This window comes from Chinchilla lanigera, unplaced genomic scaffold (genome assembly GCF_000276665.1).
Source record: "Chinchilla lanigera isolate Chin_1 unplaced genomic scaffold, ChiLan1.0 scaffold00006, whole genome shotgun sequence".
In the NCBI taxonomy this organism is placed as follows: domain Eukaryota; kingdom Metazoa; phylum Chordata; class Mammalia; order Rodentia; family Chinchillidae; genus Chinchilla; species Chinchilla lanigera.
The window spans coordinates 32,591,490-32,608,023 of NW_004955407.1; the positions used below are offsets into that span (position 1 = coordinate 32,591,490).

Genomic DNA, 16,534 nt, shown 5'->3' on the forward strand with positions numbered 1-16,534 from the left:
GCCTAGACCTATACAGGGAAAGACTCCTGGAGGCAGGGACAGCAGCCCTGGTTTCAGGGAGGAAGTGAGGAGGGGGAGAAAAGGGGAGGGGTCTTCCAGGAGAAAGCAGCAGCATTTGTGTGCAAAACACCACAGGGCGGAGAGAGAAAGAAACACTGGAGGGCAGGAGGGCAGTTCAGCACAGCTGAGCAGAGAATGGAATGGCACATGGCCCGACCCTGGAGCGGGAAGCAAGGGCAAAACCAGGTGGCCCTGAGGGCCCTGATGAGAAGCATGTTTTCTTCTGAGGGCTGGGGGAGCCTGGGGAGGTTTGGGCAAAGGAGCAAGAGACAAGTGAGCACTTAGAGAGCTGGGCCGGCTGCAGTGCAGGAAGAGAGGGGAATTTGAGACCTGGGAGTTTTTTTGTGTCTGGTTATGACCCACAGGAAATAAAGAGTGCTACATCCCTAGCAGAGATGGGCCCAGGGTTTGAGGGGAAGACGATGCTTTGCCATGGTTTGGACGAGTATCCCCTGAGGTGTTAAATGCTTGGTCCCCTAAGTACCAATTTCAGGAGGTCTGCCCTTCTGGGAGGTCCTGGAGTCCTCAGGGGTGGACCCTCAAGGAGACTGTGGGACCCTGGGCCCCTCCCCGAGTTATTTCCTGGCTTGTGAGGCAAATGCTTTACTATCACACACTTCTGCCATGACATGCCACCCTTTCCTGAGGCCCAAAGCAAAAGGCTAGAAGCTCCAAACTGGGTTAGACTCTCCAAACTGTGTGCCAAAGTAAGCCCTTTCTCTTTATAAATTAACTGCCTGAGACATTTCATTATAGTGATGGAAATCTGCTTAATACATCTCTAAGAAAAAGAATACAACAATACCTCATTACAAACACCAACTTAGGTACAGGGCTTTGCAAGGGGTAAGGATCCTAAAGTTTGAGTTTCTTCAGCCTTGGGGTAAAGCTACTTATGAGTACAACTCAGTACATGTGAATCACACACACCCCCAAACACACCCCCAAACACACACCACATACTACACACACAAACATACCACGGCAAACACCACATAGGCACATATCACATGCACTACACAAATACCACATAAACCACCCACACCTCCGAGCAACCCCATATACCACACATGTCTTATCACACACAACACAAGGCCCACACAGGCTACAAAAACCACAAATGCTACACACATGTACCATGTACATCACACACACTTAGAACAGGCTGATATCTACTTTTACTGTATACTAGATGCCTGCCTGGCTATTTTCTATTTCATTTCTTCCTTTCTTCTTTCCTTTTTTTCTGTAATGAGGTCTGAAATTCACTAAATCCATTTCATGGCCTGATCAGAGCTTTAGAAAACACCAGCATGGAGAGAGACCAAGAAAACCCAGAGCCCCTGGGAAATGGAACTTCAGTCTGTGGTCTGCCCTGGACCTCTAGAGCCAGTGGACTGCTCCCAGGTTGGGCCCTGGCTGAGACACAGCTAGAGCAGGAGGCCGCTCCCTGCTGTGGCTGCAGTGGCTGAGAGTGGAGGAAGCAGAGTGTGCGGCCCGCCAGGTCAAGGGTGTCCACAGTACTCACCAGCCACATTTCACCTCTGACTCCCCACCCATTTCTGATCTTAACCACTTGTTATGGTTTGGGGCTGGGTGTACTCCCAAAGCCTCATGCAGTCATGGGGCAGGCTTTTAGAGTTCATGATTGATCCATGATCCAATGCTGGGATTGTAGGTGTGAGTGCTACACCTGCCCTGAGCCAGATAGTTTACATATGTAAGGGAGAGAAAGAGGCTGCTTGCTGCCACTCCTCCCCTTTTTGCTTTTGTTGCCTGCTGTCCTCCCTCACTGCAACCATGAACTGTTGCTCTCTGCCATGTGCCACTCTGCCTTGGAGCCAGCTAAGTATGGAATGAAACCTCCACAAGCAGTAAGCTAAATAAACCTTTCCTTCCTTTTGGAAATTTTGGGGGTCAGATATTTTGTCCCAGCAGGTAGAGAAAAGTAACCAAGATACCACCCCTCATTTCACAAAGGCCTGTGTACTTCCTTTGTCTTTCCCTAAATTTAGTTTTCGAAATTGCAGCTGGGTCATAAAACCAATTCAGAACCATCTGAAGGTTCTGAATTCATGTACTCAACCAACCTAGGATTAAAAATACTTGGGGGGGAAATGTGTCTGTATTGAAAATGTACAGACCTTTTTCTTCAACAACACAGTGTCATAACTATTTACATAGGATCCATATTAGATTAGGAATTAGAAGTAATCTAGAGATGATTTAAAGTATATAGAGGATCTCTGTAGATAGTACCTGGCATATACAGGTACTATGCCAGTTTATGTAATGGACTTGAGCTCCCTAGGATTTTGCTATGCAGAGGGGGTCCTGGAAACCATATCCTATGGATACTGGGAGGTGACTGTGGAAAAACTCAGACAGCACTTTGGGAAAAAAGGAAGGAATGTCATGGGATGGGATGGGATGGGATGGGATGGGAAAGAACAGAATGGGAAGGAATGGAACAAAATGGAACGTAATGAAGAAAATTACAGAAAATAGCGTAATAGGATGGCAAAGAATGAAGGAATGGAATGGAATGGAATGGAATGGAATGGAATGGAATGGAATGGAATGGAATGGCAAAGAATAGAGTTAGGGAAGAGAAGGGAAAGCAAAAGAATGGAGAATGGAGTGGAATGGGATGGGATGGAATGCAATGCAATGCAATGGCAAAGAATGGAGGAGTGGTATGGATTGGAATGTAGTGGAGAAGAACAAAAGAACTGAATAGAATGAAAGAGAGGAGACCAGAGTAGAGTAGAAGAGTACAGCACAGCACCGAGACACAGCAAGGCTGAGTGCTGATTGGGTTCTGGTGGGTTTGTGTTCAGTTTTAGTTTTTCTTTAACTAGCAAGGCAACTGTTAGATAGACAGAGTTGTAAATACAAGGCAGGAGAACCAGTCATGTCTGATGACTCAGAGACCGAAGTACAGAATGAAGCAACTCTAGAAATCCCTGGTGGAAAAATCGAAAGAATGTCCAAGGCCACAGCTCATGGCTGAAACTGCTGGATGATGACTCAGTGAAAGCTCAGAGAGTGATTACCTCGAGCGTATTTCACCCTGCATACCATTCAGCCCTGATGATCGTTCCTCCTGTTTCGAGGTGAACAAACGGCGACCTGTCCGGTCCTGGTGATTCGGCCTGCTGAAGAACTGGCTCACTTACCAGCTCACATGGGGCAGCAAGTCCCAACTCTTCAGGGAAGCTTGGCACGCTGGAGGCCAGAGAAAGGAAGATGGACAACTTGAGTCTGAAAGCATCCAGAGACAGAATTCGCTCCTCCTCGAGGATGCTTGGGATTCTCTCTCAAGGCTGATTGGATGAGCTCATCCCTGTTGTGGAAGGTAATTTGCTTTACTCAAAGTCTACTGGTTTACGTGTTAAGCACATCTTTAAAATACTTTCACAGCTGTGTGCATGGCACATGCCTGTGATACCAACACAACAGGAGGCTGAGAGAGAAAGATCACAAGTTTGCAGCATGGGTAACTTAGCAAAACCCTGCCTCAAAATAAAAAGGGCTGGGGATGTAGCCCAGTGTGAAGGCCCTGGGTTCAGTCCCCAATAGCATAATAATAATAATAATAATAAAATGCCTTCACTGCAACATCTAGATGAGTGTTTGACCAAAGAACTGAGACTTGTGGCCCAAACTGACACATGAAATTAACCACCACACACCTAATCCAGGATCCTGGACATGTGCCTTATTTCCTTATGTGACTCTAAGCACACAACCAGTCTAGCACATGTTCTGTTTACACGTTTTCCTAAATACTTTCATGCATCCCTACACCGACCTCCTAGACAAGGTATGCTACACAGCCCATCACATCTGAACTCCAGCAAGAGCCTCCTCACCAGCTCCTGTTTCCATGAGCCTCTTTCTGTACCCAGCAAGGCCAAAAACCTGCATAATCACACTCCCCTGTGAATGGGGATGGTTAGCATCACCCATAGATGGGTGAAGAAGCAGCCCTTACCTGCCCGACTTCCTCCACCTGCATGGTCTAAGGAGGGCCACCACTGAGAGAGAGAAAGGCTAAATGTGGCCCTGTAGGCCTCAGGATTCTAAGTCAGAGACTCGGTCGTGGGACTGTGCCCCACCTGCTTCACACCTACAAATCTGACCCCAAAGGGAATGGAAAGGTATAGAGGTATGGATTTTGTGAAGAGAAGGACAGGATCAAACCCACATGAGAGCTCTTTCCAGCCCAGAGAAATGCTTTCACCAAGTTCCCTTCCCCCATGAAGACTTTGACACACAAAGGTGGCTAACCCACACCTGGAGCATTCTTCTCCACAAATTTGGCCTGTGACTCTTCCCACACACCTCCTATTCACAGCAGGTAATGTAGCCACAAGCTTCCTGTGAAAATCAGGAGCTGTCACTTGGGGACTCTCTTACCTTCTGCCTCTAAAGCTCACACTGTCTTCCTTTCCCTGGTTACAAACAATGAAACTCTTCTGCTCCTCTCAAAGATCTGCCATTCTCTGTGTTCCTGGACTCACTCAACCCCATCTCAACAACTTCAATCTTGCTAATATCTCCTCTATTCCCTTTTATGAATTGATCACAATCTTTACAGGACTATTCCCAGGAGACTATAGGCATGCATGATAATTCCGTCCTGTGACTATGGGATGCAGCTCAGTGATAGAGCACTTGGCTAGTATGCAAGAGGCCTTCTTCCAAAATAGAGAGAGAGAGAGAGAGAGAGAGAGAGAGAGAGAGAGAGAGAGAGAGAGAGGCTACCTCTTAAAAATAACAATGAGATGCCACTACACATATATTAAAGTGGCTAAAATCCAAAATGCTAATGGTGCCAAGTTGTGGTAAGGATGTGGAACAGGAACTTTCATTTGTTGCTGGTGAGATGAAAATAATACAGCCATGCTGGAAGAGAGTTTGGCAGTTTCTTTAAAAACTAACCATATCTTACTATATGATATAGCAATAAAACCCCCATCATGCAAATAAATTTAAAAGTTCTATTCACACAAAAACCTGCACAAAAATGTTTATAACAACTTTCCTCATTCATTACTCTCCAAACTGGAAGCAACCAAGATTTTCTTTGACAGGTGAATGATCAACTATGGGACAGCCAGACAGTAGGAGTAATAGGCAGCACTGAAAATAAATGAGCTATCAAGCCACAGTGTGACATGGAGAAACTTAGATGCATAGTGCTAAGTGAAAGGAGCCAATCTGGAAAAGCTGCATGTTGTATGATTCCAACTACAGGACATTCTGGAAAAGGCAAAAGTAGGGAGAGAGTAAGATCAATGGCTGCCTGAGCATAGAGGCAGGGGGATGAATAGGCAGAGCACAGAGAACTTTTAGAGCAGTGACACTACCGTGTAGAGTCCAGTTAACAGTGGATAGATGGCAAGTTACACTTGGCAAAGCCATTGACCAGCCTACAAAAAGAGTGAACACCAATGTAAACCATGGACATAAGTTTCTGATTGTGTGTAGTTTCAGTTCATCCATGGTAACCTATGAGCCTCAATACAAAATGTTGATACAGGAATGGGGCCACTGCCAGGGTGAATGTCTTAATTGCTTTTCTTGTTGCTTAAACAAAATGCCCGATACCCAAAGTTAAAGGAGGAAAGATTTATTTAGCTTACAGTTTTAGAGGCTTCGGTCCATAATTAAGGCAAGGTGGCATACTCTAGATCTAGCCACCCCTGAGAAAGCCTCACCTACAATTGCATGGGGCTTTGGGGGAAGCTATAACATTCCAACTCTGCCCCCACCAAAGACTCATGCACATCCCTTTATGCAAAAGGCATTTAGTTTATCTGCAAGAGTTAGCAAAGTCCTAACAGTTTGGCACTGCTGAAAAATCCAAGTCCAAAGTTTCCTTTGAGATTTAAGGCAAATCTTAGCTGCAAGCCCCTGTACAAATGAAAAATAAACACTTCCAATATTCAGAGGAACAAGTTAGACATTTCCATTCCAATTTACAAACAAGGAGATAGCAAGCAATGGGAGCAAAGCAAAACCAAAATCCAGCAGGGCAGACATTAAATCCCACAGTTCCACTTCCGGCATTCCTGGAAATCTATGGCAAGTTGTGAACTCCAAAGAGCTTGGGTGGCTCTGCCACTATGGCACTGCTGGTGGTTGTAGCTCCCATGGTTTCTCTCTTGGGCCAGCTCGGCTCCCTCCTTGCAGTTTTCCACAGATGATCCAAGTTCCTGGTTTCTCTAAACTTCTGGGGTCTCCAATGCACTTCCGCTTCACACTCACAACTTCACACACTACCATCTCAGGGACACACTGCCTGACCTCCTAGGCCTTCTTCTGAAATCTGGGTGGAAGCCTTCCTGACCCAACAATGCTTACTCCACATGCACCTAAGACCAGCACCATGTGGAAGATGCTAAGGTCTGCTACCCCCTGGAATAGGAGCCAGGCTTCCTTCTCTGTTGGCTGTAGGGGTCAATGCTTATGAACCAAGTCCAGGGAACAACTTCCCTAGGCTGCTGGCATTCTGAAACATGCTGCTCTGGGGCTCTCTTCTCAAAGCAAAAACTTTCACCTTTGCAACTCTGAGGATGCAGAGGCTGGAGTCCTGTTGATTCTGGTGATATCCTCAGGTCATCTTTTCTTTTCTGTTGCCTTCTTCTAAAATACTCGGATTTTTTTTTTTTCAGTCTTTTTAGAGACCAATTTCTCCTCTCTTCAGTTTTGCAGGTCCCAACTTACTAGAGTTTCCTTTCTGGCCAAATTCAAAACATTTTAAATCATTATATTGGGCTCTTTGCTCTTGATTCTCAATGTAAATCTGGCTAAAAGCCCCCATCAGCAGCTATGCCTCAGCTCCAACATTAGGCTGTCTTGAAATTTCTTCTGCAAGATTAGTCTGCCTCCCTTAATCTCAGTCTCAGGCAAAGTCTCTGGACACGAGCAAAATACAAAGTTTCTACCAAGCCATAACACATCATCTGAAGTCCAACAGCCAGTGCTGTCCTTCTTCCCAGATAAAACCTCCTGAGCCTGGTCTTTACCAGCAGAACTTTTATCAGCATTCTGATCTCCTGAGCTCTGAGGAGAATCTTCCACCAAGTATAGCCTAAGGCATTTCAGCTGTATTTTTCAGGTGGCATCTCCAAGGCTTTCCTAACTCTTCCTTTTCCCACAGGCCAGATCCAAAGGCTCCTAAACCACATGGCTAAATACAGTCACAGCAACAACTCCATTCTCAGTACCAAAGTTAGTCTTAGCTACTTTTCTTGCTGAGACAAAATACCCAACACCCGAAATTAAAGGGGGAAAGATTTATTTAGCTAACTGTTTTAGAGGTTTCAGTCTATAACTGGCTAGCTCCAAGGTAGGGTGGCACACCAGACAGGCATTGCATGGTGGGCAAAAGGTAGTAAAACAACAAGTGATGACCACAGCTCTTTCTATCCCTTATATCTTAACCAGGCTACCCACCCTTGAGGTATATAGCATGCACATCCTTAATCCTAGTACCCTGATCCTAGCATTGCACCATGAATTGATCCCAGCATACACACTCTAGATCCAGTCACCCTGCAGAAGCCCCACCTATGACCACATGGGGCTTCGTGGGGACATCGAAACACAAGCCATAACAGTGCAGTATAGGGAGAATGTTAACAGGAAGTATATGGGAACTCCATATTTTCCACTCAATTTTTCTATGAATCTAAAACCACTCTAAAAAATAAAGTCTATTCATTTAAAAAATAAAAATACCCACCCTTACCCCTATGGCTCCTGCCCCACTTTTGTGCTCACTTGCACAGCAAAACTTCTTCACAGTTGCTGTCTTTCTGTACCTCTGGTTTTTATCTCAGCCAACAATCTCTTTTGGTATTCATTTCCTATTGCTGCTGTAAGTGATGATTACACCACAGTCTTCATTGTTTAAACAACATAAATTTATTATCTTAGAGCTTTGGAGGTCAGAGGTCCTAAAACCATGATCCTGTGTTTCTTGGTTCACAATCCCCATTGCCCTCTTAAAGCCAGCAGTGTAGCCTGTTCCTATGTCTGGCCTCCGCTTTCACCCTGATCTATAACAGAAAATGACCCCTTCCCCAGCCAGTAAACTTCAGTTTCTTAGTTGCCCAGGGAATACTTCCTGATGCAGTTCCAGTTGCTTCTGTCTCCTAGAAACATCTGGTCACTGATGCATAGCTGGTCACTATGATGCATGTTGTAAGAACCAACTCCCAATTGATAAGCCATTCTGCTTCTGTACTTCCTGCTTGTTTATCCCATATAAGCCATAAAGCACCAGAGATCAGGGCCTGATATTGTGCACTGCTTATTGGAAAGACTTTCTTTTCTTCATTGACTTTCCTGCTTTGTCAAAGATCAGTTGAATATATAAATGGTAATCAAAAGATATGATAGGTATTTAAATTTTTTTTAAAACTTACGACACTAAAAGTCGTACTGCCATTAATCACCCTCAAAATACTCCCCCCCCCACTGCATTCTGCACACATGTATCCCATTTTCCTTGCCCCTTTCTGAAGCAGTTTTGGAAGTCCCTTTTCTTGCATGTCTTTACTAGGTGTGATCAAAAATACGGTGAATGCTGCTGTCAAGTGCTATTTGATAGAAAAGCAGACTCATAAAATCACTGTGTCCTCATCCACCTTATTCACCAGACCTGGCACCATGCAACTTCTGGCTCTTCTCCAAAGTAAAAATGACCATGAAAGGGAAAAGTTTTGAATGGATTCAGGTAGTAGAGGTAGCCATGACAGCTCAGTTGAAGACACTCACAAAAGAGGACTTTCAGAACTGTTTCAGAAAGTGGCAAGAAAGGTGAGTTAAGCATCTTTGAAGCAAGAAGAAGTATTTTGAGGGGGACTAATGGCAATGTGTCTTTGACTGTAATAAATTTTTAAAATATTCACCACATTCTTTGATCATACCTCATATTTGTGTGGATATATTTGAATTCTCTATTCTATTTCATTGATATCTGTCCAAGCTAATAAGCATAGTTAACACTTTGATACATTTCTGTTTTTAATATGTATTCATATACAAATGTTCATGCAGAGGCTATCTCTGCAACTTCTCTAAAACTGTAGTTGAGCTAGATTGTGTCACATGCCTATAATCTTGCACTATGGGAAGCTGAGGCAGGAAGATGACAAACTGAGCCTATCCTGGCAACTTAGTGACTTAGCAAGACCTTGTCTCATAATAAAAAATAAAAAGGGCTGGGGATGGAGCTCAGTGTGAAGGCCCTTGGTTCATCCCTAGTAACCGGCTTGGGTGGGGGGTCCTGAGCTATAAATATTTCCCATGTTGGATGTCGTCTGTAAGGAAGCAGAATGCATGAGTTCCCTTCAGATCTAATGGGCCCTGTGGGAATTCTGCCGGGTAACACTAGAGGCAAGGCTGTGATGCTTCTGATGATCACCCCTGTGCCTAGCCTATAAAAGAACATCTGCAAATGTTAGACTCGCGGATTAAAATGTTCCCTTCTTTCCATGCATACAAAAAACATGGAACACCCTCCTCTTCACTTTCCTGAGAGACCAGGAAAGTGAAAATGGGATTGGAATGGCCAGCATGCTTGGTGCATTTTCTCCCTTTACTTAAAAAGATTTTAACATTTCTGTGTTAGTACCATTAACGTTCAGAATATACATACATTTTACTGAAACTTATTTAATTCTGTTTTGGGAGTTTCCCGGGTTCAGTCAATAGACAAGCATACTAAGACTTATCTCTTCCCTCTCTGCTCACTCTGAAGCAGGTCGATTAGCCTGACTGGGGTGGGGTAGGAGTGAGAAGGACAGACTGCCGCGGAGTGGGATGAGGGATGTTCTGTACACTATTTCCAAAGGCCTGCTTCAGCCCCTGACTGTGTCAAGCCTTTACCACCCAATGGTGGGTTTTCGTGACTGGAGAAATTATTTTCAGAGACGTCTAGAAAACTAGTAAATGAAGGGTCAAGGAAAGAATCTATTTATTCTGTATCTAGTTCATTCATCCTACACATATTTAGAGCGTCTGTAGGGCACTGCTGTAGCTTCAAAACTCTGTTATAACTTTTCTATGGATCTCCTGTGATGCAAGAGAGGGGTTGGTTAGGAGCAATCAGCAATGGATATTAGCAGTATCAGCAATGGATGTTAGCAGTATAGAGCCCCTGAGCTGGACTCCCCACCCCGGACCCGCCCCGGTCCCGCCCCGGTCCCGCCCCCTCCAGGGACCGCCCAGGCTCCGCCCAGTCTCAGTCCCCGTCAGGCCTCGCCCCGTCTCCGCCCCCAGCAAGCCCCGCCCCTCCTGCCTTCCGGGGCGGGGCGCGGCTCCTAGGCCGGTGCTGGCCCTCCGGGCGGGCACGCTGCAGCCCCCAAAGCATCTCGGTGTGCCCGAAGCAAAGTCCCTGGGAGAACCCGGGATCCTCCCTAGCGCGCTCAGCGGCCGCCACCCGGCCTCAAGGCCCGCTTTGCCACTGATCGGCGCCGCCAGAGGTTGTTGCCTGCTGCCACCGCCAAGGAGACCTCCACCCCCGCGCGTCCTGAGAGACGGCGCCTACGCCGGCTCTGGCGGTGGGGACCGGCGGGGCGGAGCAGCGAGGTAAGGCGGGGACGGGCAGGCGAGAGGGTCGCGGGCGCCCGCCGGACCGGGGAGCAAGGCCGCCCGCTGCTGCCTCTTCCCGGAATCGCCTTACGGTTTCTCCTGCACGGCGGAACCCCGCCTCCTCCCGCCTCCTCTCCTGGGTCTGGGCTTCTGGCTCTGCCCCGCGCCGCTCCCGGTGCAGCCCCGGGGATCCCCTGACCCCCTCCAGGCCCTGAGCACCCACGGAAGCCCCACGCAGCACTCGCGGGCCCCGGGGTGCTCCATTCATCCCCTTGCTGGAAGCCCCTGGTTTTTGCACCTAGCCCTGAGCACACACACCGCCCCCCCCCAAGCCTCCCAGTGACCCCGCCGTCTCACCAACGGTGCCTGGGACACCTGGGCACTGCGAGATGTGAGCGGTGGTGAGGTTTGAGGGTGCGATTCGCCACCTTGCAAAACTGGGTTACCGCTCTGGGTCTCTGAGTCGGGGCCTCGGACGGTCCGCCACGGTCTCAGTAGAGAAGCCCCGCTACTGAGCATCCCTTGTTCCTATGTGGGAGAGAGGTCACGGAGGACAGCCCGAGCAGGCGTCTTTTAGATCCACAGCTTGGAAGCTGGGGTTGAGTGGCTGAGGGGACAGAGGAGTGAGCTCCTCTCAGGGCCAAGATGAGACAGTGAAAAAGATATCTATACTGGAAGATGCTCGTAGTTTGCGTTTCTACAGAGAGCAAACCAGTGGCGTGCCGTAGCGAGGTGGTGCCCCTTACCCCATTTGTTTGGCTAGCGATGGTTTCATCGAAAGCTCTGGATAGCCCACCTTCTTTTGTGTTGTAATGTTTGTTTGTTGTTCTCTTTTTGTTTGGCAGGAGGCCTTAGAAGGGAATTGCTTTGAGAGACAGGTCGGAGACTGCTGCCCCTCAAGTCCTGCCTGACCATCTGCCCCCAAGTCAGGTCAGGACACAGGGGCTTAAAATCCCACGATGTCCTTGTCCCTTGCCTGGCCAGTCACCTGTTCATGCGTGGTGGGGGTGGGAAGATCCGAGGCCATGCCAGGGTCTGCTGTAAGGAAAACAGCTCATAAATGTCACGAGCCATTCGGGCCTGCTTGATAAGCGATCTCTGTCTCAGGAAGTGGCTTGAACTGTTAGCTGGTATTGTTTACAAGTTGTTCTTCGATTTTAAATCATCAAAAGTCTGTATGACTCTTTTCCTGGTCTTTAAACTTTCTCCTGCATTTATTTAAAAATTAAAGAAAATCTGCCAGGGTTTTGATTTTTATTTGATAAATGGTGACTTGTCTTTAAAAAAAAAAAAACTAACTAGAAAGACCATAGCCCAAGAGGAAGTCTCTTAGAAGTGAAACTTGTATTAAAATATACATTCCATCACTCGCACTTGCCCACACACAGCTACACTGGACTCATTTTCCTGTTACCTTTACAAACCTTCAGACTATTGAAATCAATGACAGGTACCTTCTTTGATGATCACCCTTCATATTTTACCAAGACTAGCCCCCAAATTAAAGTGCCGTGGATGATAAGGTACACTTTTATTGTGTATAACCAAGTAAAGAAAAGCACTGTCAGTCACAGTGTGACATGCCCCTGAACAAAGCATTCTGATTTTGACAATGCTCAAATGTGAGCAGGAAAAACACATTTTTTCATGTATGAACTATCAGCCAGCTAGTGCACAGCTTGGCATCGTATCAGCTCTCCTTATCTGCAGTCCCACATCTGTAGGTTCGGCCAACTGTCTGGACTGAACGCATCCAAATTTTTCTCCTTGTCATTTATCCTCTAAATGACAGCAATTCACATTGCACAAGACATCATAAGTAATCCAGAGATGACAGAGTGCACAGGGAAGACACGCATAGCTTCTCTGCAAATCCCTTTTATACAGAGTCTGCGCACCATGAATTTTGGCATTTGAGGAATCAGTGTCCTTCTCCCTGAGGGCTCCTTCTTCCCTGAAACTACCAGTGTGCCATTCAGGGAGGAATAAAGGAAAAGGCATTACTTGGTAGAGAGTAGCTGGCAGCCTGGACAGCATTGAGACATAGAGAAGAAAGAGCGAAAGAAGAAAGCAAAAAGGTCTCTCAATGGGAAGCACATAGTTGAAAAGGTCCCCTGGAGACTGGAGCTGGTGCTATCCACACACACCTATACTGATTGTCCGTGTAGTTTTGACTTCAAAGATCTCATCGGATCCTTTGATTCTGCAACCCCAACTCTAAACTTTGTATTTAGTTCTCTAAACTCTCTAAACTTTGTGTTTAGTTTTTGTTTGCTTCTTTATTTAATTGTGAGGTTTAACAACAGCTACTATATATATATATATATATAAATTTTAGCATACCTCAAAACTAGAAACTGTAATGGCAAGTCAACAGAAATCTTAAAAGTCTCTCTAAGCAGTGGGAAAGAAGTAAACAAAGGCTAGCCCTTTTGGCAAGAGCAGCAGCAGCGGCCCTTTGTGCTGGGCAGAAGGGAGTGAGGTGGGGGTAGGAGAAGGACCCAGAGCCCCCATGGATCATGCCACCGCGCCACTCCCCTAGAGCAGTGGAGCCAGCATGCAGAACACTTCCTTCGTGTCTGGGAGAAGCAGGACCCCGTGTTCTGACCAAAAGCAAGCTCTCTTGCCCTCTCCCCACCACCCCCCATCCCAGTGCCAGCGTCTAGAGCAGCTGCCCAGCTGTGCCCACTTTCCCAACCACTCTGGAATCTGGAGGAGTAGTCAAGTGAAAAGGAAGTCCAGATTTCCCTCTGCCGTGTTGCCTTGGGAGATGGTAAAAACCCTCCAAGCACAGCAGTGGGGTGTGGTATGAGAAGCAAGGGAAGGAACAACATAGCTTACAAAGGGTTCTACTTTTTTAAAAAAAGTTATATATGTATATATAATATACCTTACAACAACTTGGGTAAAATTTGGATTCAATAAAACAAACTCAAAAATGAAAAAAAAAAATTTAAATGAACTTAGACTGAGGGCATAAGGGAATAAATTGAAGACTGTACAAACACAATTACAGAAGAAATAAAAGGAAAGAACAGAAAAAAATACTCCTGGATGCAAAAATATTTGAATAGTGGAAAGGCTTGATTTAACTCCAAGAAGATGAAAGAGACAAAGATTAATTCAGTTTGAAAGAATCTGATGTAGAAGATCGCGCAATCCAGCATTTAGGATCTTTGGAATCTCTGATATAGAAAAACCAACAGAGGTGACAAAAATGCAAATAAAAATGGGACGAAAGAAATCGCATTGAATTGAAGGAAAACTTCTGTGGTCCCAGAGACCATGTGGTGTTCCAGGAAAATTTCCATGGAAATACTCCTCACTAAGATATCTTATGCGGTTTTGATTCAAAGGAGAAACCACTTTGGAATCCAGGAAGAAAAATAAAAGGGGAAAAAAAAAAAGTCGAGCTGGCCTCAGACTTGCCAGTGTAACACTGAATAGCAGAACCTAATAATTCTGAAGAGAAATCTCCAAGGGAAAGAAACTTCCCTAAGGCAGTGGTGGAGAATGAACCTAGGGCACACGAGTTATTGTGTTTTTCTTTTAAGACAAAACGTGTTAATGCAGAGTTCTTTTTTCTAAACTAAACCTCAGTATTCAGGTTTAATTGCAGTGCTGGAACTTTGCGGTAAATGAGTGGGTTTGGGGTTGCAGTTTGGCACTGGGTTCGCCATGACTGCCCTAAGGGGTACTTTGTCTGAGGCAGTGACAGAATTTCTCATATATTGGGCTCAGTGGTAGAGCACATGCCTAGCATGCACAAAACTTGGGTTCAGTCTCCAGCAGTGCAAAAAAAGACAGACTTTTTCACATGTGTAGAACAGAATTCTGAAGCCATGAGCCCTATTAAAAATCCAAATAATAGGAAATTAAGAGATAAAGAACTCAGGGGTAGAGAAATGGCAATGAAAATTGTTTGTATTTATGGTATTTAAATGTAGAAATAATATAAAACATCTTGTAGAAATAATGCAAGAAAGTGTGGGTAGAGAGGGGCGTGGTGCAGCGTACTGTAATCCCAGCATTTGGGAGGGAGGCTGAGGCAGAAAGATCACTGAAAGTTCAAGGCCAGCTGGGACAACATAGTGAGGGAAAAAAAAGAAAGACAGAAAGAAAGAAATTATGGGTAAATAGAATATAATTGTTATAAATACAGACAAAACCATATATAGCTATGAAATAAGGAAGTAGAAGAAAAGGAAAGGAAATATGAGAATGCAATGTTGCCATCTTTCAAAGCATAGATCAATAAATATGGTTTAAAATTAAAAGGACCTGTGAATGTAGAATACTCCAGCTGTCAAGTGAATGGAAGCAGGAGGCAGCAACCAGAGACTGAGGCTGTGGGAAGAACAGATTTTTATTTCCTCGCTACAGGCAGGCTGACATCAGAGTGATACTAGCAGCTACCTGGAGGGGGAATTGAGTATACAGAGTTTAGAGTTGGGGTCGCAGTATCAAAGGATCCAATGAGATCTTTGAAGTCAAAACTACACGGACAATCAGTCTAGGTGTGTGTGGATAGAACCGGCTTGAAGACAGGAAGATTTTAGTTCCGGTCCTAAACGTCTTTATTGCCCCTACTTCCGGTTTACCAGGGGCAACCTGTTGTTTCCCATTGTTTACAAGGGGGGAGACAAAGGGTCGCTTAGGTGTCTCTCTCAGGTAGGGCCTGACACCAACTTCCTAAAGTCTTTCATAAAACTTTTGTTAAAACCTGACAGAGATTATAGGAAATTATTCTTTCTTATGGACAAAAAATATTAAATTCACAGTTGCTTCAGATTTACTTTAATTTTTTAAGTAGAATTAAATTTAAACAGAAACAGTGTATGTGCACAGCATGTGTTTATGAATATAGAGAGATCTGTGGGCTCATGTTCTTTTTTTTTCTTTTTTTTTTCTTTTTTTTTTTTTTTTTGAGACAGAGTCTTGTTATATAGTCCAGGCTGGCTTTAAACTCACTATGGAGCCCAAACTGGCCTCAAACTCACAGCAATTGTCCTACCTCAGCTTCCTGAGTGCTGGCATTATAGGCGTACACCACTACGCCCGGCATGTTTACTTAATATTAGTGATGATAGCATCTGGATGTTGAGATTTGTACTTTTATACATTATTTTCATTTTTTTTAATGAGCTTGTTGAATTTTTACAGAAACAAGAAAGATGTGTGCAAAATAAACCAGAAACAAATCTACCAAAGTGTTAATGATTGATGCTGATGGTGGAAATAAGGATGATTGTTGCTTTTATTTTTTGCACTCTTTGCTATTTTGCTTTTCATTCTGGAAAAGTTGTGTGGTTTGATTTGCATCATATTTCCAAGTTCAGTTCATTCATTATTCATGGTCCACTTGGTGATGCAGCAGGCATTGGGCTGTGCTGAGCTACCAGGCAATGCCAGGGAGCTTCTCTGCCGGTGTGAGCCGGCTGGCCCCAGCCAAAGGGTAGCAGTAGTCCATGGGGCAGAGAGTCCATCCTGCTGGGGGAAGCATCCACACGCGAGCCGAGGTGCCCACCTGGCCCGTGTGCCATTCTCCTAGCAGACAGCGCCAATGAACCAGATTAAAGGTAAAAGTATTAGAAATTTGAAAATCGCGTCAGGAGAGCATTAAGCCAAATGTGGAACTTTCTACATGCGGGGCTCTTGCGGACAGATGGCCCTGGCTTCAGAGATGAGACACACAGTGCCGTGTTTTAGGGACACTGAACTATTTGTAGTCAGGACAATGTTAAGGAGCAAGACTGGCATCCAAGCAAGACTGGAAATTAGATTTTGCAAACATGAATCTGATTATTAGACAACTGATTCCAAGTGGAGTATGGGTCACCAGGAGCAAAGCAAGGGGAGGAGG

General features: G+C 45.3%; 1 protein-coding gene across 3 annotated transcripts in view; it reads left to right on the top strand.

The window, feature by feature from the left end:
• The first annotated feature begins 10,372 nt into the window (after positions 1-10,372).
• The window catches only part of Ifnar2 (interferon (alpha, beta and omega) receptor 2), a 35,991-nt gene continuing 29,829 nt past the window's right edge, over positions 10,373-16,534 (top strand). For 2 of the 3 annotated variants that reach the window (XM_005375676.2, XM_013504240.1), the window contains exon 1: positions 10,373-10,668. The gene's annotated coding sequence lies outside the window, so the exon portion shown is untranslated. Of the gene's footprint in view, positions 10,669-11,516; positions 11,602-16,534 lie in introns of all 3 variants that reach the window. The other variant, XM_005375677.2, reaches the window with a different exon arrangement.